This window comes from Mus musculus, chromosome 6, assembly GCF_000001635.26.
Source record: "Mus musculus strain C57BL/6J chromosome 6, GRCm38.p6 C57BL/6J".
In the NCBI taxonomy this organism is placed as follows: domain Eukaryota; kingdom Metazoa; phylum Chordata; class Mammalia; order Rodentia; family Muridae; genus Mus; species Mus musculus.
This window is the reverse complement of record NC_000072.6, coordinates 88,165,886-88,189,525: the sequence shown is the minus strand read 5'-3', so window position 1 is coordinate 88,189,525 and position 23,640 is coordinate 88,165,886. Positions and strand designations below refer to the sequence as shown.

General features: G+C 45.6%; 1 long non-coding RNA gene across 13 annotated transcripts in view; it reads left to right on the top strand.

Moving 5' to 3' along the window:
• The window catches only part of Gm38708, a 56,437-nt gene that overhangs the window by 8,759 nt on the left and 24,038 nt on the right, over window positions 1-23,640 (top strand). For 7 of the 13 annotated variants that reach the window (XR_001785306.1, XR_001785308.2, XR_001785303.2 and 4 more), the window contains one exon: window positions 186-4,009. The exons of 3 other annotated variants lie outside the window; for them this stretch is intronic. This is a non-coding gene — a long non-coding RNA (predicted gene, 38708). Of the gene's footprint in view, window positions 1-185; window positions 4,010-23,640 lie in introns of those variants that run through there. 3 more of the 13 variants (XR_001785307.2, XR_001785302.2, XR_001785310.2) reach the window with 2 other exon arrangements.

The following is a 23,640-nucleotide window of genomic DNA, read 5'->3' as shown; positions in this document are numbered from 1 at the left end:
GTGCCCCACAACCATTTGCTGGAAGGATGGACCGGCAGGAAATTCGACAGGGGCTGACTGCCAAAGGCCACCGCGTGTTGGCAACAAAAACCCATTCCTATGACTGAAGAAAAGCCAATCTCCTTTGCAACCATGGTAGGGGCCTTGCTGACGCCCAGGCCAGGTTTCCGTCCTCCTTCCTCCAGGGACAGCGGCCCTGAGGCCTTGCGGTTCTTTGGAGTCTCTGGACAAGAACCCCCTCCCCTCCTGTCTGCTGGTCCCTCCACCCGAAGAAGTCTGCCTATGGCCAAATAGCATCCATTAGACGGTAGTTATTCTCTTCTCCCCTCCTCTACTCCCCTCCTCTGTCTGATGGTCAATTTTATCGTTTCTAGTGAATTCTCTAATAACATTTGCTTGTTCAGGGGTCTGTGATGTTTTGAACAACGGCAGGGCTGTGGAATTCTGACGACTAGTTGGGATTATCACAACATGGGGAAGGAGTGGCTGAGGACCTAAGGGGTCTGTAAGCCCCACGGGCCGGGTTACAAAGCCTTCCTTGCTTCACTGAACATAGGATAGTCACTGGCTGTGAGGTACAAGAGTTACCCAGCAGCCACACCCCAGGACCTGCCTACCTGATCTGAATGAGAGGGAGCTACATGGCCCCTCCCTTCTCTGCACCTGCGGAGGTGAATTCACCCCATCTTGCTCTCCTAGAGCTGGTCCTGGGTAGCAGTGGGACCTGTGGCCCGAGTGGTACTTGAACCACAGGAAACCTCATTATTTAGGTTAATTAGACAGAGCAGCCCCAGCCTTGGTGGTCCATTGCTGACTGTGGAGCTGGGACGGCATACTGCCAAAAGGAGTTTAGCAGGCTCCATTCTGGGGCTTGGGGCTTGGGAGTAGCTCTGGCCAGGAGTGCTGGGAGTTACCTTAAGTTCTAGCAGTTTCCTCAGCACTGTCCTGGAAGAGGAGCTGAGTGGGGGCTCCCCCATCCACAGACCTTCCCCTCCCACATGGTCATCCACAGACCAAGCCTCCTAGCTTGGCAGCTTTATACAAGTTGCTTTCCCACTCGGAGCCTCTGGTTCTGCCTCTGCACTTCTCCTTCCAGGATCCAGGATCGTGGACTGTGGGGCTTGTGTGTGAGCTTGCCTTTAAACAGCATTTTTGTAAGCCTGACTTGACAATTGGCAGCCAAAGTCTCCAGCTGGTACCACACCCAATGTCTGCCAGCACTAGATGCGGAGGATCTCATGTAAAGAATTTCGTTTCTTGCATCTCGTGAAACACTTCAAGACTGGCCACTTTGTGCCTGAGTTCTTCATGGTGAGGGAATGCTGGAGTGCTGTGAATACCCCTGTGAGAACCTGGAGCCGACACATACCCCAGTCCTTAGATCAGGAACACTGAGTACCAGTGGCTGGGTTAGTTTTGCCTTCCCCTCCAGCACTGGGGACTTCAGGCTTGTTTCTCTCTGTAGGACCAGTAAACCTCTTAGTAATTAGTCAATGACTTAATGCAATCAACATGTAAAGGGGACACATGGAGCCTTACTGCAAAAGTCCCCAGTGGTGCATATTGAACTGTGCCCAATGCAGTGAGCTGTGTGTGCCCAATGCAGCGAACTGTGCCCAATGCAGTCAGGTCTGACTCATCACGAAGATCAGTGCATCATCAGATTATGGTAACAATCATTGGGGGCATGTTTTCTAATATCCAGGCCTCCCTCTGAACAATAGAAGCCGTGAAATAAAAGGGACATGGACATCACCACTGTGTGCAGCAGCCCCCCCCCCCCTTAGGATTCATGGGCAGTAGTGGTGCATACCTTTAATCCCAGCACTTGGGAGAGGCAGAGGCAGAGGCAGAGGCAGAGGCAGAGGCAGAGGCAGAGGCAGAGGCAGAGGCAGAGGCAGAGAGGCAGAGGCAGAGGCAGAGGCAGAATCTCTGAGTTCTGGGGCAGCCCTGTTTACAGAGTGAGTTCCAGAAAAACTAAAGTTAAATAAAGAATGAGGAGAAGGAGGAGGACGAGGACGAGGAGGAGGCCTCCTCCTCTTCCTCTCTGGGCTTACTGGCCTTGGTTGTGAGGAGTCCATTTGCATTTTGGAAAATGCTCAGTCATGTTAGAAACAGAATCGACTTGAGCTGGCAGCATGGGGACATAGAGGGACCTGGAGGATGGTAAGGTGAGTCCAGGGTTCTACTTTGCAGTCTGTCTATCCTGACCTTTCCCATCTGCATTGCTGCTCCTACTGCTATCTTCTCCTGCTCAGATTACCATAGCAACATTCTCTCAGGACATCAAAACCAGGGTCCTATGCGAACCTCCTCTCCTTCCCTGCTAGAAGAAGCCCCAAAAGCTTGTTCTTTGTTACCCATCAGGCTGCTGAGCTGTCCTCCTGGCTCCCTCCTACAGCTCCGCCCTCTCCCCAGGTGTTACCTCCCCAGGCCATTTCTAGCTTAGCTGGGAGGGGAGGGTGTAGCAGGGATCTGGAGGGTCCTAGGAATTGCAATATTCCAGGTGGGCCACTTCACAGAGCAGTGGCTGGGATTCCCCAAGGCACAGGCAACTTGCAGCTGGTGACCAGAACAGAGAAAGACCTAAGATGAAGACAAACAAACATCCAAGGCCTAGTGTAGGACCAGAGGCCAGCTGTGGAGACTGGGATGCACGACTGGATGTTATGGGCACACAGGTGTTCCTTCTCAGACCCCATATCCACTCAGTACAGAGCACCTGTCTCCAGAGCCTGGCCAATCAGAGCTTCCTGGAGTAAGATGCATTGGCTTAGAGTAGGTATGTCATTTAGATCTAGGAGAAACACTTCTGGACACTCATCTATCCCTCAGCCCAGGATTCATCTTCCTGGTCAGACAAAACCTAGAGCTGCTGGTGCCATCTTCGTGCCACACAAAACCTGCTGAGAGCAGAAATCACTGGGGCTCAGAGCTGAGAGAGACAGAGAGAATCCTACTGTGCTATCTATTTTGTTTGTTTTGTTTTGTTTTGTTTTGTTTTGTTTTGAGACAGGGTCTCTCTGTATAGCCCTGGTTATCCTGGAAATCACTCTGAAGACCAAGCTGGTCTCAAACTGACAGAGATCTGCCTGCCTCTGCCTCCTGAGCGCTGGGACTAAAGGTGTGTGCCACCATATCCAGCTCCTACTGTTCTAATTAACCCCCAGGGCTTGAGCTGGTTGCTGCCTGGACTCTGCAGTTCCCTAGGACAACGTGGCACCTCCGTGCTTTACCCTTTTATTGGTTCAAAGCGGGCTTTTACATTGTTTACAACTGAACGTGCCCTGATCTCATAGCCAAATGTGGAAGCCCATGCCAGACAAGTATCAGGTCCCAGCTATGCCAGCCAGAGGCCATTTGCAGGACACAGATAGCACCGGGTCTCACTGAGCGACCCCTGTGTGCCTATTCTTCATCCATCATGATGTGTCCCCTCATTTACTTTCCATATCCCACGTGGACTGTATAAAGAGAGGGTCACTTGTAAGACAGAAACCACATTAAAAACCCAGAGAGGGGTGGGTAAGATGGCTGTGTGGCTAGAGGTACTGCCAGCAAGTCTGCTGATGTGATCAAGTCTGAGTTTGATCCCCAGGACCTGACTGGTGGAAGGAGGAGCCACTGCTCTCAAGTTGTCCCCTATCCTCCACAGGCATGCTATGTGCAGGTATGAACCACACACGCACACACATACTACACAGGCACATGTTCGTGCATGCACGCACATACAGACAATGTGATTGTGTGTGGCAGGGCATAGACAATGGTGGGCAGGTGAGGGCCGGGAATGATCAGTGTATGTATCACGTGTGTGTGAAGTTGTCTAAAAACAAATTTAATAAAGTAAAACATATAGATGAGGTATTTTCATTTAAAAGGCTTCCTTGTGCTTTTTAATAATTTCTCATTTTATAGAATTTCTCTCAGCCTCTATTCATGTGCATAAATATACTTTAATTTACTAAACGGCTTTCCTGTCAATAGACATTAAAATTTTTAATTTTAATTATTAAATTAATAATTTATTAAATTATTAAATGTTTCAGTAACCATGAGCCACATTTCCAAGGCTTAAAATTTTAAAAAGAAAGATGAACAATCTGTTAAAAATTTAAGTTGGGCATGGTGGTACAGGTTTGTAATCCCAGCACTTGGGGGGGTTAAAGGCAGGGAGATCTCTATGAGTTCATGTTCAGCATGGTCTACATAGGGGGTTCCAAGACACCAGCCAAAATTACATGGTGAGACCCTGTCTCAAGAAAGAAAAAAAAAAAGCCAGGCGGTGGTGGCACATGCCTTTAATCCCAGCACTTGGGAGGCAGAGGCAGGTGGATTTCTGAGTTCAAGGCCAGCCTGGTCTACAGAGTGAGTTCCAGGACAGCCAGGGCTATACAGAGAAACCCTGTCTCGAAAACAAAACAAAACAAAACAAAACAAAACAAAACCAAAACAAACCAAAACAAACCAAAACAAAAAAAAAAGAAGAAAAAAAGAAAAACAAGCAAAGAAAAAGAATTTGGGTTCAGAGCCATCGTGGTGCAGGGGATGGAACTCCAGGGCAGTACAGTTCTGAGTCACAGAGCGCTACCACCTTCCTGGGTTGGAGAACTCCGGAGGAAGCACAGCCTGTGACCAGAGCTGGGAACCTGGCTGTATCAGTCACTCAGGAGGAAGCACAGCCTGTGACCAGAGCCAGGAACCTGGCTGTATCAGTCACTCAGGAGGAAGCACAGCCTGTGACCAGAGCGGGAACCTGGCTGTATCAGTCAGCCTTCAGTTACAAATGCCAGAGACAGGTGTATTTAAAAAGAAGTCAGAAGAGTTCAGGGCTTGGTCAGTTCACTCTGCTGCTCTGTGGTAAAGTGAGAAGGCAAAGACCTCACCTAAAGACCCAGTGCTAAAAAGACAAAGGGAAGATACTGGCCCACAATTCCCTTCGAGGACACAAACATATCTCCAATGACCAACCTCTTCCCTATGCCTCACCTAGGACCAAGCAGATGACCTCGGCTTATGTGGGTATGGTGAGCTCACGGAACAGAGAACTTTCTCTGACTGGCACAGAGGTCAGAGAGGAAGTTAGAAGGGAAAAGCCAACTTGTAGCTATTTCCAGCAAATGCAAGCACTCCTTTTTGGAGGGAAACTTAAGACCTAGGCAACTTATAAGACTCTGGGAGCTCAGAAAGTTACAGGACTCACAAGGACCCTCTCCAGATTTATAAAGCAGTTAGTGATTACTGGGAAGAGACTGTCGACACAGCCTGCAGTCTATGTGGGGAGCTCCTGTGTGCAGTTTTAATAATTCTGTTATTCATGTGTGTGTTTGTGTGTGTGTGTGGGGGGGCGGGGGGGTTTTTTTATGGGCTGGGCTTTTCTGTGATTCAGCGGCCTCCGAGTCACCGCTGATCCTATAGAGTACTCCAATGAACTTGGTGGTTCACTAAGATAGGCACCTGGTTTTATAAAATGTCAGGGTTTAAACACAGAGCTTTGTGCAAGGTAGGCAAACACCTATCAATTGAGCTACACCTATGCAACTCATTGATGACTGAACCATCTCTGTGGCTCAGGCATTGATGCAGGCTATATTACAAAGATGTAAAGGACCTTTAGTGTCAACACACAGAGGCAATAAAGATCTAGAAGACTGTAGGCCATGGTGCACATACCTTTAACCCAGAACTTAGGAGGCAGAGGCAGAGGCAGAGGCAGGAGGATTGTTATGAATTCCACAGCAAGGACTATACAATGATACCTTATCTTAAAAAAAAAAAAAAAACAACAAAAAAACCCTCTTTCTCTAAAAATATCTAGAGATCTCATTATACACACACACACATATATATGTATATATAGATACATACGTATCTATATACATGTAACACACACACATACACACATACACACATACAAACACACCCACCTACATCTAATCTTTATCTCTATCAATCTATCTATCTATGTAGTTTTGAGGCTGGAGAGATGGCTCAGCAGTTAAAAGTACTGGCTGCTCCTCTAGGATCTAGGTTCAATTTCCATCATCCAGATGGCCTCTCACAACCCTAACTCCAGGCCTAGTGGATCCAATGCCCTCTTCTGACCTCAGTAGGCACTGCATGCATGTGATACACAGACATACATGATACCTGTACACGTAAATTTAAATTTTAATTCTTTTGAAGTATAATAAATAATTTTAGGCACAGAAGAAATGAAATAGAATAGTACTTTGAAAAATAACTGTATGGGATTGGGGAAGTGGTTCAATGGATAAAACATGTCCTGTTTCCTGACATTTGTCAAAGAACCCAAGCTAAAACAAACAAACAAACAAACAAACAAACAAATCAACAAAACTGTACAGACACTGGGGGCTGGAGAGGAGGCTCAGAGGTTAAGAGCACTGACTGTTGCTCCAGAGACCGGGGTTTGATCCCAGCACCCACAGGCAGTATGTGACTCCAGTTCCAAGGGATTGATCTGACACCCTCTTCTGGACTCTGTGGGCACCAGGCACATGATACACAGACACACATGCATGCAAAACACGCATACACATAAGAAAACAAAAATTGGGCAGGCATGACAGTTTCCTGTAACCCCAGCACTTGGGAGACAGAAACAAGATCCCCTGGGTAAGCTGGTTTACAAGGTGACCAGAAGTGGCGCACTACAGGTTGAGTGGAAGACCTTGCCTCAGCCAATGAAGTGGAGATTGGATGAGAAAGACACTGTGCTGGCCAGTTTTGTAACAACTTGACAATCTAGGTCTTGAAGAAGAAGGTGCCTCAACTGAGAAAATGGCTCCATAAGATCAGACTGTAGAGGCAAGCCTGCAGGGCATTTTATTAATTAGTGTTTGCATGGCAGGCATATCACTGTGGGCTGGTGGTCCTGGGTTATTTAAAAAAGCAGGCTGAGCAAGCCACAGAAACAAGCCAGTAAGCAGTACTCTTTCATGGCCTCTGCATCAGCTCCTGCCTCCAGGTTCCTGCCCTGTTTGAGTTCCTGTCCTGACTTCCTTCCATATTGAACACTGTTGTGGAAGTGTAAGCTGAATAAACCCTTTCCTTCCCAAGTGGCTTTGGTCATGGTGTTTCATCACAACAGAGACCTTAACTAAGACAGCCACCCAACGCAACATGAGTGTGTGCGTTCATGTATATGTACACACTCACCAATACACGCTCAAACACAACAAAATAATAACCTGTATCCCCACCAGCTGGTTTGAGCATAAAAACATGGCTGGTACTGTTGAAGCAAAGGGTTTTTATGATAAACTGAGATAAGCTGGACAATGTTGTGAAGTTTGACGTGGTGACACACACCTTTAACCCAGCACTTGGGAGGTAGAGACTGATGGGTCTCTAAATTTTAGACCAGTCTGGACTGCATAGCAAGCTCTGGGCCAGCCAGAGCTACATAGTGAAAGCCTGTTTCCAAAAGGAGAGGAGGAGAGGGGGAGGGGAGAGATAGACAGACAAACAGACAGACAGACAGACAGACAGGGTTTGTGGTGGGAAAGCCTTTCTAAGCATTGCCAACTGCCCAGAAAGCAGAAGCTGTAAGGGAAAAAAGATTGACTCGCTGAACTATGCAACACATTCCAACTTCTGCAAACAAATTCAAGTAACAAACAACAGATTGAGACAGGACACTTGGGATGTATATAATGAAGCAACAGGTGTTATCTATAATATGCAAAATGTTCCTAAAAATCAATAAGACAAACAACCCGAGAAGAAAGTAGGTCACTCTCCAAAAAGGAAAGAAAACACAATTATATTCGGTGGCATTAACAAAAGCTGAAAACAACACTAGTCCTCTTTTAGCTGACATTGATGTTGTTGTTTTTTAAGTATCACCCAGTTAAGAATAATAACATCCAGCCAGCAGCAATCTGGGGATTCTGCTACATGCCCTCTGGGTGGGAATATAAGGTGACACAATGTAGCCAGGCTGGCCTAGACTTTTTGTAACTGAAGCTGGTCTTGAACTTCTGATCGCCCTGGTTCCCCTCCAGAGTGTTGGGATGACTGCCTGCACCTCCGTGGCTGGCTCATGTGCTTCGGGTAGAACCCAGAAGGTAGCAGTAGGAGCGGCTATGTACGCCAAACTGACACTCTACTGAGTGAGCTGTATCCCCAGCCCATGCAGCTTTAAGAAAGTGCATATCTATATCCGCATATAAAGATATGCACGCTGGGCAGTGGTGGCGCACGCCTTTAATCCCAGCACTCGGGAGGCAGAGGCAGGCAGATTTCTGAGTTCGAGGCCAGCCTGGTCTACAAAGTGAGTTCCAGGACAGCCAGGGCTACATGGAGAAACCCTGTCTCGAAAACAAACAAACAAACAAACAAACAAACAAACAAACAAAAGATATGCACATATACATATCTATGCATAGCCTTACACATACACACATATGCATACATGTATAAGTTAATTTTGCCTTTTGACGGTTTCACACATGCATATAATGTATTCTGAGGTTCCTCTGGTTCCTCTGTTTTGACTTTGTTTTCTGAGCAGGGCTATTTTTGTGGCCACTGGGTTGACAGTGTCCATTGGAGGCTGGGGGTCGTAGATGGGTACACAGCTGAAGACCGTGATTTCCCCGCTCCCTGAAACGATCAGGAGCAAATGAGCCCAGCAGCGAGGGATGGGCCGGAGTCCCTCCAACTGGGCCCACGGATTGCTTATCCCTTCTTTGCAGATCAAATGAATTCTTTTTCTTTTTAAAATTAATTTATTTTTGAGGATCAAATCCAGGCCCCAGGCAACTTTATTTTATTTTATTTTATTTTATTTTATTTTATATTTTATTTTATATTATGGAGTTTTGCCTGCATATGTGTCTGTGTGAGGATGTCAGACTCCCTGGAACTGGCATTGCAGAAAACTGTGAGCCACTAAGGGGTTCTGGGAATTGAACCTGGGTCCTCAGGAAAAGCAGCCAGCACACTTAACTACTGAACCCCCAGTTCTCCAGCCCCCACAGGCAGCTTTTTTGGTAGACATGTATGTGACAGTGGGATTGGCTTCTAGCTCCTTTCCAAGTCACTCTGGACAGGGAGGTTGGCGGTGGGAGACTAAGCCTGTATCGAGCAAAGGATGTGTGGGGAATCTCTACTTTCCTCCTAACTGTTCAGCAAATACTCTTTTAAAAAATAAAAACACTCTTTTAAAAAGTCTTTAAAGCTGGTTGTGGTGACTCATGCCTTCAATTGCAGGCCTCAAGAGGCAAAGCAAGTGGATCTCTGTGAGTTCAAGGCCAGCCTGGTCTACACAGTAAATTCCAGGCCAGCCAGAGCTACATACTGAGACTCTGTCTCAAAAGTGAAAGAAAAAAGTAATATATAATTATATAATATGTAATAGGCTAAATCTCTCACTGCCAACCTCCCCCTTCCAGAGTGACTTAGAAAGGAGTTAGAAGCCATTGTTACATACCTATCATTCATCAAAAACCTGCCTATGGGGATTGAGAGATGTCTCAGCACTGACTGCCCTTCCAGAGGATCCAGATTCAATTTCCAACACTCACATGGCAGCTCACAACTAATACTATATGTTGTATATGTAATATACATATATAGAGTAATTTTAATATAAAGATGAAATCTATTTCTACCTCTTTCCTTTATACATATATATATATATACATACACACACACACACACACACACACACACATATATATATATATATATATATATATATTTTTTTTTTTTTTTTTTTTTTTTTTTTGGTCTTTTTGAGACAGGGTTTCTCTGTATAGCCCTGGCTGTCCTGGAACTCACTTTGTAGACCAGGCTGGCCTTGAACTCAGAAATCCACCTGCCTCTGCCTCCGGAGTGCTGGGATTAAAGGCATGCGCCACCACACCCGGCTTTGTCTTATTTTTTTCTTTTCTCTTCTCTTCTCTTCTCTTCTCTTCTCTTCTCTTCTCTTCTCTTCTTTCTTTTCTTTCTTTTCTTTCTTTTTCTTTTCTTTTTCTTTTTCTTTTTGTTTTTTTGAGACAGGTCTCACAAGGTAGTCTTGGGTAACCTGGAACTCACTATTCAGACCAGACTGATTTTTAACTCATGAAGTTCCACCTACCTTTTCTTCCCAAGTCCTCAGATTAAAAGCTTATGCCACTACAGTCTGCTATAGTTGTGCGTGTGTGTGAGTGTGTGTGTGTGTGTGTGTGTGTGTGTGTGTGTGTGCATGTGGTGTGCAGTGCTGGCAGAATCCTCTGAAGCTACTATTACAGGAGTCTGTGGGCCACCCAGTATGCAGACCAGGAGCCAAGCCCAGGTCCTCCTCAAGAGGATCAAGTGCTCTTAACTTCTGGGTACTTATTTTATTATTTAAAACAATTATTTTTATTTATTTGAGACAAGGTCTCACCACTATGTAGTCTTGGCTGACTTGGAACTCACTCTGTAGAGCAGGCTGTCCTCAAAGAGATCTATCTGCCTGCCTCTGCCTTCCAAGTGCTGGGATTGAAGGTGTGTGCCAGCAGGCCTGGGAAGGTGTGTGTGTGTGTGTGTGTGTGTGTGTGTGTGTGTGTGTGTGTGTGTGTAAATATGTGCACATGGGTGTGCATGCCCCAGGAGGCTAGAAGTGGGCACCAGATCCCATGAAGCTGGAGTTACAGGTAACTGTGAGCCACCTGAAGTAGGTTCTGGGAATTGAACCTGGGTCCCACAGCAGGGCAGCGCTCATGCTCTGCTGAGCCATCTCTCCAGCCTTTTGTATCTTATTTTTAAATTCTCTACCTAAACCAATGATGTCAAGTTTTTGTTTTGTTTTCTACCTCAATTTTGAGAATTTAAGTTCTTACATTTAGATATATTATCTTTAATTAATTATCGAGTTTAAGGATTGGCATTCTTTTGTTAATTAATAAGTATATGTATGCATGTGCCATGGCATGTGTGGACATCAGAGGACAACGTGTGGGAGGTGGTTCTCTCCTTCTACCATGTGGTCCTGGGGATCAAACTCAGGTAGGCCACCGGCACGGCTGCAAATGCCCTGACCTGCTGAGCCACCCCACTCGGCCACATTTCTTTTTTCTTTTTAACCCAATGATGTTTAGTGGTTGGATCATCTGTATTAAAAGGCAGTATTTCCCCTATTAAGTTACTTTGGCAAATTTGAAAAAAAAAAGATTCGACTGATAAAGCATGCACCTGCTTTTGTCTCTGTGCTTTGTCTGCCGGGATCCCAGCACCTTCCTGGCTATTATAGCCTCACAGAGGAGCCTGACATTGACTATACACATTTTTCCTGATCCTATTCTTGCTCTTCTACAAAAACGTTTAGCATTTCTAGAGCCTTTCTGTCCCCTGTAGTTCATTTCCCTTTTCTTTAAAGTTTACATTAAAAATTTTTTTTTAAGAATTTCACACACAAGTACTCTACTTACATTGTTCCCACCCTACCCCCAGCACCTCCCGTGTACACGACTCCCTCTCGTGCCATGGCCTGTCTCTAACTATTATCCTTTAAACACTTTTATTTTATGTGTGTGGGTGTTTTGCTTGCATGTATATATGTGCACCATGTGCATGCCTGGTGCCCACAGAGACCAAAAGAACCCATTGTTAAGTTTCAGACAGTTATGAGCCACTCTGTGGGTGCTGGGAATTGAACCTGGGTTCTTTGGATGAACAGCAAGTTCTATAAACCACTGAGCCATTTCTCCAGCTCTTATTTAATTAATGTTGATACAGACACACATATGTATATGTGAACACAAGTGAGTCCATTAGTGTTGCTCAAATGCATATGTGCTTAAGGACTGAATAACCTGTCAGGAGTTATTATAAAGTGCTTTTTAGTAAATCCTTACATTTTGATTAACATTACATTGAATATATAGATCAGCTTGTAAATCGTCACCTTAATATTTAGCTTTCCAATTCATAATACATTTCTACCATTCAGTTACTTATCATCTAATTCCCCTCAATAAAATTTGATCCTTTTGAAGGCATAGATCTTACTCATCTCTTAATAAAATTATCCTACATAAAGGAATAATGAATTCCTTTTTCATGAGCTGGAGAAAGATGACTTAGCAGTTAAGGGCACTGACTGCTCTTGTAGAGGACCTGGATTTGGTTCTCAGCACCCACACAGAGTCTCACAACCATCTGTAATTTGTGTTCCAAGGGATCTGATGCCCTCTTCTGGTTTCCTATACATACACACAGACAAAACACCCATACACATAAAATAAAGATAAATAAATCATTAAAGATTAAAAATAAAGTTCCTTTTTCCATTTCTTGCTAGTTTGAAGAAATATAATAGACTTAAGTTTTGATTTTTATTCCAAAAACTCAGTATGATCATTTCTTCTAGAAGTTTTTATTTTTCTCAGTTTCTTGGTGCTTTGAGTACATACCCACACTGAGTATAGATGAAGATGGCTTTCAGGGCTAGAGAGATAGCTCAGCTCCTAAAGGCCAAGGCTTCCAGTCCAACTTCAAGATAGTAGTTTTATATGTTTCTTTCCCTTTTGGTGTGTGTGTGTGTGTGTGTGTGTGTGTGTGTGTGTACTTATACCACTGCACAAATACGGAAGTTAGAGGACAATTTGCAAGAGGCAGCCCAATCGTTCCCATGTGGGTTCTAGGGATGGAACTCAGGGCATTGGGCTCAATGGCCTCTACCTGATGAACCATTTTACCAGCCCATGTGTTTAGTTTCAATTTTTATGACGTTTGTTTCCTTTTCTTGCCTTGTTACATTGCTGGCTCCTTGTACAACTGCTGACCCTTATAGCCCTGAGTCTTTCACAATGGCTCCCTTTTAAAATTTATATTTATGTGTTTATGTGCCTTGTTGTATGACAGTCCTTTCTTGGGGAGATGCAACACACACATACATCTACTCAGTCCAGTACGGAGCCCGTGATAGAGCAAGTATGGATACCTCCAAAGTCCGGCTTGGTGAGCCAATGAGTGTCACTGGGATTGCTTACAGGAGTATGGGTGAGAGGTGACTTACAGGAACAGAAATGACTCAGAGGCAGCTGCCTCACCAGAGCCCACCCCAGCATGAGTGACAGCTCATAAAAGCTGAGAGCCTGGAGCACACTGCGCAGCCTGCAGGCAGCTCCACAGGTTGGAAAGTGTCCCTTCCAGGTGGCTCAGCTGGCCTGAGCCTTTTCTAGGCAGCTTGGCTGGTATTTCCTGCTGCTCATTTCGGCTGGTCTCTGTTCCCTCTAGGCAGCTGTGCTTATCTGAGAGTCTCCTTGCAGCATATCAGAGAGTGACTCTTCATTCTTCCTGCAGGATAGAACGTTTTAATTTTAGAGGGAACTGCTATATAACATGCCTACATACATATAGATATACCGCAGGAGTCCCTAATGCCCAAGCAGTTATGAAGAGGATGCTGGGTCACCTGGAACTGTAGTTCCAAAGTATTTTGAGCTTCCATGTTGGTTCTTGGAACCAAACACAGGCCCTTGCAAGAGTACCTGCAATCTTAACTACTGTACCATTTCTCCAGCCTCCTGGTTTCATAAATCTTCCCCCTTGCTCTTTTGCCATAGTAAGTTATGTTGATTGATTATGAATATTAAATTAACGTTGCTTTCCTGAGGTAAGCTTTGGCTGGTGGTCATGTATTTTACCCTTTTGATACATTGCCGAATTCAAATTGTTAAACTTTGAGACATCTGTATGTATATTCATGATGTCAGTTTTGGCATCAAGATAATACTTGTCCCTTAAATTTAGTTGAAAAGCATTCCTTCTTCTTATGGCATATGAAATAACCTCTGCAGGACAACTACATCGTTGTTGTTGTTTAAATGTTTTTTCTGTGGAAAAAAAAAGTTTGAGTTTCTACAACAAACAACATGGTTATTTTAAATGAACAACCAGTCCTAACAGATACTTCATTAAAAAGCAGTGTTTGAATGGCCAATAGAAACAACAAATTCATAAACACTATTAGTCTCTAAGGAAACACAAGAGAACTTATGCACACACCTACAAGTTTGGAGTTAAGTGTTGACAGAATCTAGTGAGGAGGAGGATGTGGCACCAGCCAGAATTCTCACATAATACTGGTAGGAATGCAAAATGACAGCTTAGGAACATAGTAGGATGGCATCTTATTCAATTAGCCATGTTTTACCATGCTACTCAGCAGTCCCATCCTTACAAGTGTACCCACAAGTGTAAATGTATCTTTTATTTGCCAGATGTAATTGTCCTCTTGGAGGCTAACTGCTGAATAAACTCATCCTTTCTAGCCCTTTCTGAACTCTAGCTGGTTGCTTCAACTCAGCTGTTCTGGCCCAAACTCCTCTTCAAGCTGAGTGATTCAAACTGGCTTCTCTCAGCTTCTCACTGAATTGCTCTGCTTAGCCTCAAATTAACTCTGGAAATGTGTTCTAATCTTCTGGCTCCTCATTCTCTGGTTCATTTTGTCTTCACCTATATCTATCTTGTTCTCTCTGCAACCTGTCTCTGTAAAACTGTCCCATTAAAAACTGCCTTTGAACTGAACTCAATCAAACTCAACTGCGTTGCCTGAAGTCAACGGAATTGTACTCACTGAACTGCTTTCCACTCCTGACTCACTCTGCACTGCTCTTAAGCAACTTCTCTTTCCTGTCTGTTCTTGTGAGAGTTGGGCATATTCTATCTCTGACTCATTCTGGAAAATCTTTCTCTGATTCATCACTTTGTCTGCCCCTCAATTAGCCATCACTTTCAAACATAGCTACTTCCTTCTACAAACTAACTTTACCTCCATTGTTTGGGTGTATACTAATGGCATGTCTATATTCCAGCCAGAGGGATTAAAGATGCATCATTCCAGCTGAATCACACAGACCTAGATGGTCTTTGGATACGCTCCCTTTCCAGAGTAGTCATGTTGCTGGATTAAAATTCCTCTACACACAAGGAACATAAATGCACATCCATGACAACATTATTTACAGTAGCCCCCATGATGTTGTGACTGAGAAATGTGCCCCATGGGCTTAGGTATCTGAACACTTGGTCTCCAGTTGGTGAGGTTGTTTGTGAAGGTTACAGAGCCTTTGGGAAGTGGAGCCTTGTTGGAGGAAGTCCATTATTAAATGTAGTTGTTGAAGGTTGATAGATTGACTTGCTTCACTTCCTGTTCTCTCTGTGGTCTTCCTGTGTGTGAATGAAATGTGATATCTGTTTCCATTGAGACTGGTTTCAGGTCTGCCCCCTCTCCCCACCTTCCCCTCCTTGATGGACTGTATCCATTCTGGAACAATAAGATAAAATATACTTGCCGAGCATGGTGGTGCTCGCCTTTAATCCCAGCACTCGGGAGGCAGAGGCAGGCGGATTTCTGAGTTCGAGGACAGCCTGGTCTACAGAGTGAGTTCCAGGACAGCCAAGGCTATATAGAGAAACCCTGTCTCGAAAAACCAAAAAAAAAAAAAAAAAAAAAAAGATAAAATATACTCATTTTCTCTTCTAAATCGCTTTTACTCATGTTTTATCATAGAAACAGGAAAAAAAACTGATATAGCCCCTAATTGAAAATACTCATTATGTCTGCCAGTGTGTGTGTGTGTGTGTGTGTGTGTGTGTGTACACGCACACATGCACACACACACATACACAGTTACACAAATCACAAATTGTGGTATATCCATACTATGGAATATTACTCCACAGTGAAAAGTAATGAAACATTAATTCACACAATGACATGGATGATTTTTTAAAACATTATGCTAAGGTAAAGAAGTCACACCAAAGATCATTTGCCATATGACTGTTTATATGAAGTTCTAGAAGTAGCAAGAGCATCATGGCAAAAAGCAGAGTAATGGTCACTGGTGCAAAAGTCACCAGCTACAGAGTGGAAAGGCAGTGGACAGTTTCCTTGAGGCAGGCCTGGCATAGGATATAGGCCTGGCAGTCACCATGCCATTGCCCACAAAACTCTCCTTTTACTCAGTGTGGTTATGGGTCCTTTGAACATCTCAGTTTCTTGCTCTGTAAAATGGGACTAGTAACTTCATGTAGTGGGTGCTGTGGGGCAGCACTAAGATGTCCTCAAAGTCCAGAGTGCTTGCTCTGTCCAGCTTCCTGCATTGCAGCTACTCAGCTCCTCTGCTGCAGAAGGTGCGTCCCTTGAGGATGCTGGAAATGCTGGGAGGGGATCCTATAGAGGGACAGTTAGGAGCTGGTAGCAGCCCCATCAGGGGTGGGAGAAGGCACACAGCTTAAAGGACCCTTCTGGGCTCACCTCAGTTTGGGAAGTTTTGGTTTACAGCTTTTGATGGCACAGGACATCACAGTGCAGATGCTTTGAGGACCAAAGCCTCTCATCTCACAGCAGTCAAGAAGTAGAGAAACAGGAACAGTTTGGAGACCTAATATCTCCTTCAGGAGTCAGCCCCTCAGTCACCTAACTTCCTCCCACAGGCCCTGCATCCTGGTGGTTCCACAACTTCTCCTGAGCACTGAGGCTACAGACCAGGCTTTCAGTACATGGGCCTTTGAGAAACATTTCATAGCCAAATTATAATACCCCTTGCCTGGTGATATCTCTTCTTAGGCAGCTCAAGGCAAATTACCACCACATATAGATTCACATCCCCCTCAGGTGACATTGATTCTCCATGCAGGGAAGGCTACAAAAGACCTGAAGCCTCACCTTGTGAGGGAAACCCTGCCAGTCTCAGTTCTGCCCCACCGACCTTCATCCTTTATTCCCAACAGGCTCCCCCAAACCCTCAGATCTCCTGCTCCATCTTTGCCTCTTAGCAGCTAACCAGAGAGAGTCATAGGTCTGGTGAGCCCTAGTACTGGCAAGGGGTGGAGTTTCGCAAGGGATCTCAAGGGAGATTAGCAGTCACTCTTCATGCTTCTTAGGACAAAAGAGGCAAGTGGTTGTAGATGTTCGTGAACCATCGAGGAGGAGAGGGAAGAAGCCCCTGTCAATTAGCCCACTTTTCCTAAGAACAGTGGGCTGTTATCTCCTGGCAATGAACTTCAAATATTACAGCAGAATCTTGGGTGTTAGTGAGCTGGCCTGTGGGCCAGCTGGAAGACTTGGCCTTGCCAAAAGTTGGGTCTGGACTGGCCCAGCACTGCTCTGTTCAGGACCCTCAGAAGGACTGGAACTGTACTCCATCTTAATGTCCCTGGTCCTCCTCTTGAAGGGTGAGTCCTGTCTCCATCCTGACTGACCCCTATGTGACAAATGTCACTTCATTTTCAATTTCAAGGATCCAGATCCTGTGACCCATGAAATTATAATTGTTCTGACTGGGAATGTGGAGAGTTTTAATCAGAAGTTTCCAGATTCTGGCTGAAGGGCTCTATCGGGTCATGTGGTCAATCCTTCATAAAGTCAGGACCCTTCTACAAGGTAGCCATCAGTTCTTGCATTCCTCCCTAATCTAGGGGTTCATTCTTTCAAGAATACCCTCCTGAGCTCCAACTGTTTGGAAGACATTCCTCACTCTAAGCTGGGTTCTGATTCCCTAAAACTCTCCCTAGATATTCTGTTGACTTCTGAGACCACCAACTCCATTTTCCACTTTGTTTCAAGATGTCCCTGTAGAGTCTTTGGAACCAGGTCCTGGTAGGGGCAAAAGTGCTGAATTTTTAAAACCAGTGATGGGAGAAGTTGAGACCCACTCAGATGACATCAGTAGACCCTCAGGGCACAAAAAGTTCACCAGATGTGCTTGAAATTGGGGCGGGGAGCAGGAGGGCAGCATGCAAAACAAGAATCATGATTTCCTGCTCAAAGTTTATACCCAACTAAACTATCCACCAAGCCAAGTAATAAAGATATTTTTAAATTTGCAGGTTCTCAAACAAATTTGCCTTCCATACTCCCCATTACCTAAAATTTCTGGAGATACATTTGATCTTTATGAGAAAGAAAGCCTAAAGAGGAGGGACTGGCATTCCTGGGTATGGTGATGAGTTTCATGTCAGCTTGACACAAGCTAGAGTCACTGGAAAGGAGGAAACTTCAATCGAGAAAATACCTTCATAAGATCTAGCTGCAGGGTATTTTCTTATTAACAATTTGATGTGAAAGAGTCCAGCACATTGTGGGTGGTGCCATCCCTGGACTGATGGTATAGGGTTCTATAAGAAAGCAGGCTGATCAAGCCATGGAAAGCAAACCAGTAAGCAGCACCCCTTCATGGCCTCTGCATCAGCTCCTGCTTCCAGGTTTCCATCCTATTTGAGTTCCTGTCCTGACTTCTTTCAGTGATGGACTATAATGTGGAGGTGTAGGCTAAATAACCTTTTCTCCCCAAATTGTTTTTGGTCATGATGTTTCATCATAGCAATAGAAACCCTAACTAAGACACTGGAGGTACAGGTGTGCACCAAAGAGGGAAAGGAAACCACCAGACTGACCTACTCTAGGTTGCAGCTGAGAAGATACAGTTAGCCTCTGAGCATCCAATGGGTGTCCTGACAACCTTCTAGACTCCAAACTGAATGGTTAGCAAGGATAGATGTCCCACTAAAGATAGCAAGCCCAAGACATCAGCTTCAGAGGTAAGTCCATTGGAAGCAAGGAAAAATTAGCTGTTTATTCTAAACAGTTTATGGATGTCATGGTGACCTAACAAAAGCAGTGCTCTCATTGGTGGGACCCTTTGCTAATGGGGGCAGGCACAGTCCTGGCAAAGTTCTCCTGAATCACAATGGAAAGCTGATGAAACTCAAGCTGTGGCCTGATAAAGCCTCTGAGGTACAGAGGCCAATAATATATGAGCTTGCATTCAAACTTTTATTTTTAGGAGGCCAATTTGTTAAGTTCTTCTCTTACAAGCTTGAGTGTCTGAGTTTGGGCCCCAGAATCCACATTTTTAAAAAAATTATGTATGTATGTATGTATGTATGTATTTATTTATTTATTTATTTTATGTATGAGTACTCTGTAGCTGTCTTCAGACACCCCAGAAGAGGCCATCTGATCCCATTACAGATGGCTGTGAGCCACCATGTGGTTTCTGGGAATTGAACTCAGGACCTCTGGAAGGGCAATCAGTGCTCTTAACTGCTGAGCCATCTCTTCAGCCCCCAGAACCCGAATTTTAAAAAGCCAGGGATGGCACTTGTAATCCCTGGGACCAGATACACAGTTGGCTTTTGTTGTTCACAACTGGACTCTATCTAGAGCAGTGGTTCTGAACCTTCCTAATGCCATGACCTTTCATACAGTTCCCTCATGTTGTAGTGACCCCAACCATAAAATTATTTTTGTTGCTACTTTATAACTATAACTTTGCTGCTTTTGTGAATCTTAATGTAAACATTTTCAGAGATAGAAGCTTGACAAAGGGGTGGAGACCCACAGGCTGAGAATAGAGAGAGATGATTGGCTGGAGCAGGAGGAGCAGGGTGACACCCCCAAGCCACTGCATAAGACCACTCATGACTGTCTGTGTGGCATGGGACTAACAACCGGTAGCTGGTCAGCAAGCTGTACTCAAGGGCACTTTGTAAGTCCTACAGTTTGGAGATCCTTGCTGCCATGCGGGGGTCCAAGCTGCAGGCAGCCCCAGGGCCTCAGTTTCTTCCTACCTGGGTGCAGGGGCCTTGGCTCATCCACAGCCACCAACCAGACAAGCTGAGGACCGCTGGGTATCCACTCCTCCCCCAGGTCAGGGTTTATCAGGTATCTACTGTCCGTGAGCTATCAAACCTTCTGGACTCCGCTAGCTTATCTGCAGATAAGCTACTGTCTCTAGCAGTCTCTATACACGATCTTTGTGTGAATCAAATCAGATAATGGATTATTTGAAAACAGACTGTGTGTCGATTTACGGGACTAGAAAGTGTGTTTGTGAGAATGAATGAATACGCAATATATCTCTGTAATCCCAGAACCTGAGACAGGACCAAACACCAGACAAATACTCTGTAAACAGAGGGAAATGTGAGCTGTGACCAATCAGGGCACTGCAATTCATTCAAGCCACAGGGATTGGCTGATGGATCAAATAGCGGCAGCCATGAACTGGTCCAAGCGAGTCCAGGGTTTTGGGCAGCTACAAAGAGATTAAGGTCCTACTCTGCACTTCAGACATATATGTGTGGTGGAGCTGAATATTGCCAGAATGACTGAGCTCATTCATCACACAAGTTGGGAAGCTTCCCAAGAGTGGGCCCCAAGGAGGAAGCAGACCCCAAGCACAGAAAACAAATAGGGTTTGCTGGTAGCTCTGAATCTTCAGTTATATGCAGTCCTTTTTCATTTTTTCCTGGAGACGGTTTGTGACTCCTGGTTGAGTAGATACTAGGGCATCCATGGTCTACTTTGTTTCTCTCTCTCTCTCTCTCTCTCTCTCTCTCTCTCTCTCTCTCTCTCTCTCTCTCCCTCTCCCTCTCTCTCTCTCTCTGTGTGTGTGTGTCTTTTTCTCTCTCTCTCTCTCTGTGTCTTTCCTTCTGTTTCTCTCTGTCTCTCTCTCTGCTTTCTCTGTTTCTCTCTCTCTCTGTCTCTCTCTCTGACAAGATCTCACTACACAGCCCTGACTGGCCTGAAACTCATAGAGATCTGCCTGCCTCTTCCTTCAAGGCTAGTTTGCTTTCTGTGGCTGTAATAAAACCCCATGACCAAAAGCAACTTAGGAAGGAAATAATTTGTTTGGGTCACACTTCCACATCACAGTCCATCATTGGTGGAAGTCAGGGCAGGAACTCAAGCAGTAGCAGAGGCAGGAACTGTGGAGGAATGCTGCTTACAGCTCTCTCCTAATGGCTTGCTCAGCCTGCTTTCTCATACAACCCATTAGTCAAGAAAATACCCCTACTGACTTGCCCATAGTCCAATCTGCTGGTGGCAATTTCTCAGTTGAGATCTCCCATCCCCAGATGAATCTAGCTTATGTCAAGTTGACAAAACTAATTAATCTCCACAGTGATCCGAACCTATACATGGCATTGCTCCTGCTGTGTGGAAGGTGTGGGGTGTGGGAGGCAGCCTTGGTTTTGCATGGAGGTAACGTCACAGTATTCCCTTTACTCTGGGAATTTAAAGGTAACCAGAAGGTTTCCCTGCTCATGGCATGCTGTAGAGATTTTCCAAAATCAACACAGAGGTGTGTAGACTCACCCCAAGCTCCGCCACGTAATGTGCCCTCTAATCTTAGGAGAATCATCTCACTGGAGAGGCCCTGCTTGGCACTGACATGTCTAAGCAGTTCTCCTTCAAGCCAGAGGGCATCATATTAGCTCAAAGCAGTCCACAGGACACCCAGCAAGAGCATCCAGGACAAGGAGGGCCGGAGCAAACCAGCATGGGGAGGCAGACACTGCCAGTTGGAACTGAACATCCATGTCCTGGGTCTGGCTGCTCTGTGCTCAGAATATCCCTGCTAGGTTGGCTCCCAGAGGACAAACAAAACCCTGAAATCAGCATCTCCCTGGAGAGCAAAGGGGCAGGACAGGCAGGGAGGACTGTGCTGCAGTGTGGGCTTTGGAGAAGGAGCACCAGGCTCAGGGCACCTTGGTGTAGCCCAAAGCTTGAGTGAGAGGTGTGTCTTTAACCCTAGTCCTGGCCAGTCACTAGAACCATACTGCCCCCAAGCAGATATCTGACCCTTGGGGAGCACCCCTTTTTATTCAGTGTTGTTTTAAGAGTGGGTTCAGCACACATCTCTTCCAGTGGTGAGGAGCCACATCAAGAATCTGTGGGTGTGTCCAAGGTACCTCTGAAAACCCAAACCAGGAAGGAGATGTGAAGTGGAAACTTAAGGGTTCTTTGGATGGTTGGATGGTGTTTTGCTAAGGCAGACTCGTGAAGGAACATTTAGCTGAAGCAGACACAGATGAAAGGATGTTCTGCTAAAGAGAGCACGTGAAAGGACACATGATGAAGGCTTCTTCGCTAATGGCACACATGTATTGGTCCGCCTTACACTGTGTAGTTGAGCTGCGTTTGTTGGGACTCCTTAGGGAGAAACACACCAAATAACTTTTGGTGGTGTACTGCAGTTTCTTGTCACTTCTGCAGACTTGGGCTGATTGGCAGAGTGATGTCAGCTGAGACAGACCCACGTGCTGAGGCAAGACCCGAGGAGGACATGTCATGTTCGGAGGATATACATAGGCATAATGGACAGTGACAGAGGCTGAGCTGGGCTTGCTTATAGAGCTTCCTGTGCAATGCTTGTGGGTCTCACATCTTCACTGATTTTCATTTCTCTGAGAGAGGCACAGCCAAGAACTTCTTCTGGCCTACCTCTTGGTCCCTTCTGCTGACTCAAGTCGAGGCTGAGGCCTAGCTGTCTAGGTAGTGCCACTGCTGATAAGTGTTTGCCATCCCGACTCTACCGAACGGGACTGCTGGTGTATCTGTGTAGTGCATCGAGCTGCCACTGCCAACCTATGAACTGAACTTCCAGACAGCACAGACAGGAGTTGCTCCAAAGAACCTTTCTAAATAGGTCCACTTCCCACATATCCTTTCTTTCCCACTATCTCTGGTAGGTGGTGGGCTAAAAGGAAGGTTAAGACCTTTAAGAACTATCATTAAAAACAAAGTTTGAAAAAATTAAAGTTACAGAGAGTGTTTCTCACTCCTTGTCTGCTCCCACTTTCCTTGCGACCCTTGGCCATGCTCTGAGAGGAACTTAGAGCACTGAGAGAGCATTCTCCTATTCGAGTCCATAGGACCCTAACAACTGGGACAATGGCTGGAGAGCATGTGGAAAGAGCCAAACCTGCTAGCTGGGTCACCTCTCACGATGTCCATGTTGAGGGGCATACAGGATGTAGTGAGGTCCTCTAATCCCCAGCGATCCCTCACATTCTTATCCCAATGATCATAACATCTACCATGTCCCCAGGGTCCCCAGAACTCTACATGTCCTTGAACATGGCTGAGGTTCACCCCAGGCATCTGGGTGTTTCCCTATCATGTGGCCTGGTGGGAGTTAGTCCATGGGGTGAGGTGGACCCTTCCAATGGGACTTGGAAGTTATATCTTCACTTGACCTCCAAGAAAAGCTTGTGACACGTGATGATGAGTTCTCAGAAGCCCAAACTCCTGTGTTTGGCACGTGGATGTCCCATCTCCCCTCTGTCACTGGAGAACAGTGGGACCCTCATCTCCAACCAGATCTAAGTACAGCCTGCAGAAGGAGCTCCCAGGTGTGGGGAGGTGTAGTCAGTACCTCTCACTCTCAGACTTCCTCCGGCCTCTGCGGGAAGCCTGGCTGTGCCAACTAGCACGTGTGGCACAGTGGCCTGGGTTGCAAAATATATCCGGCATGGCAGTTGGTGAAGTTATGCAATCACCCCCAACTTACGGAAACCACCTTGTGGTGCTCCTGCGGAGCAGAGGTGGATGGCCGGGCCACTCGGCTGGCTGCAAGCCTAAAGTGGTAGTCGGCTTCTTATAGGTCCCAGACCATCCATCAGAGCTCACCTTATGGATGTGGAACCAACCATTGACAGGGCTGGAGAGCATGGTCCGAGGAGCTGTGGTGGCCAGCTGGAGACAGGGTCGTGCCAGGGGTCAGTTGTCCCCGTTCTTGGGTGAGACAACAAGCTTCAGAACGAGGCTCAGGTAGCAAACAGACTTAGGGGAGAGTCCCTCAGAGCCCTGTCCCAGCTCCATATCGGACTTTCTCCTATTCA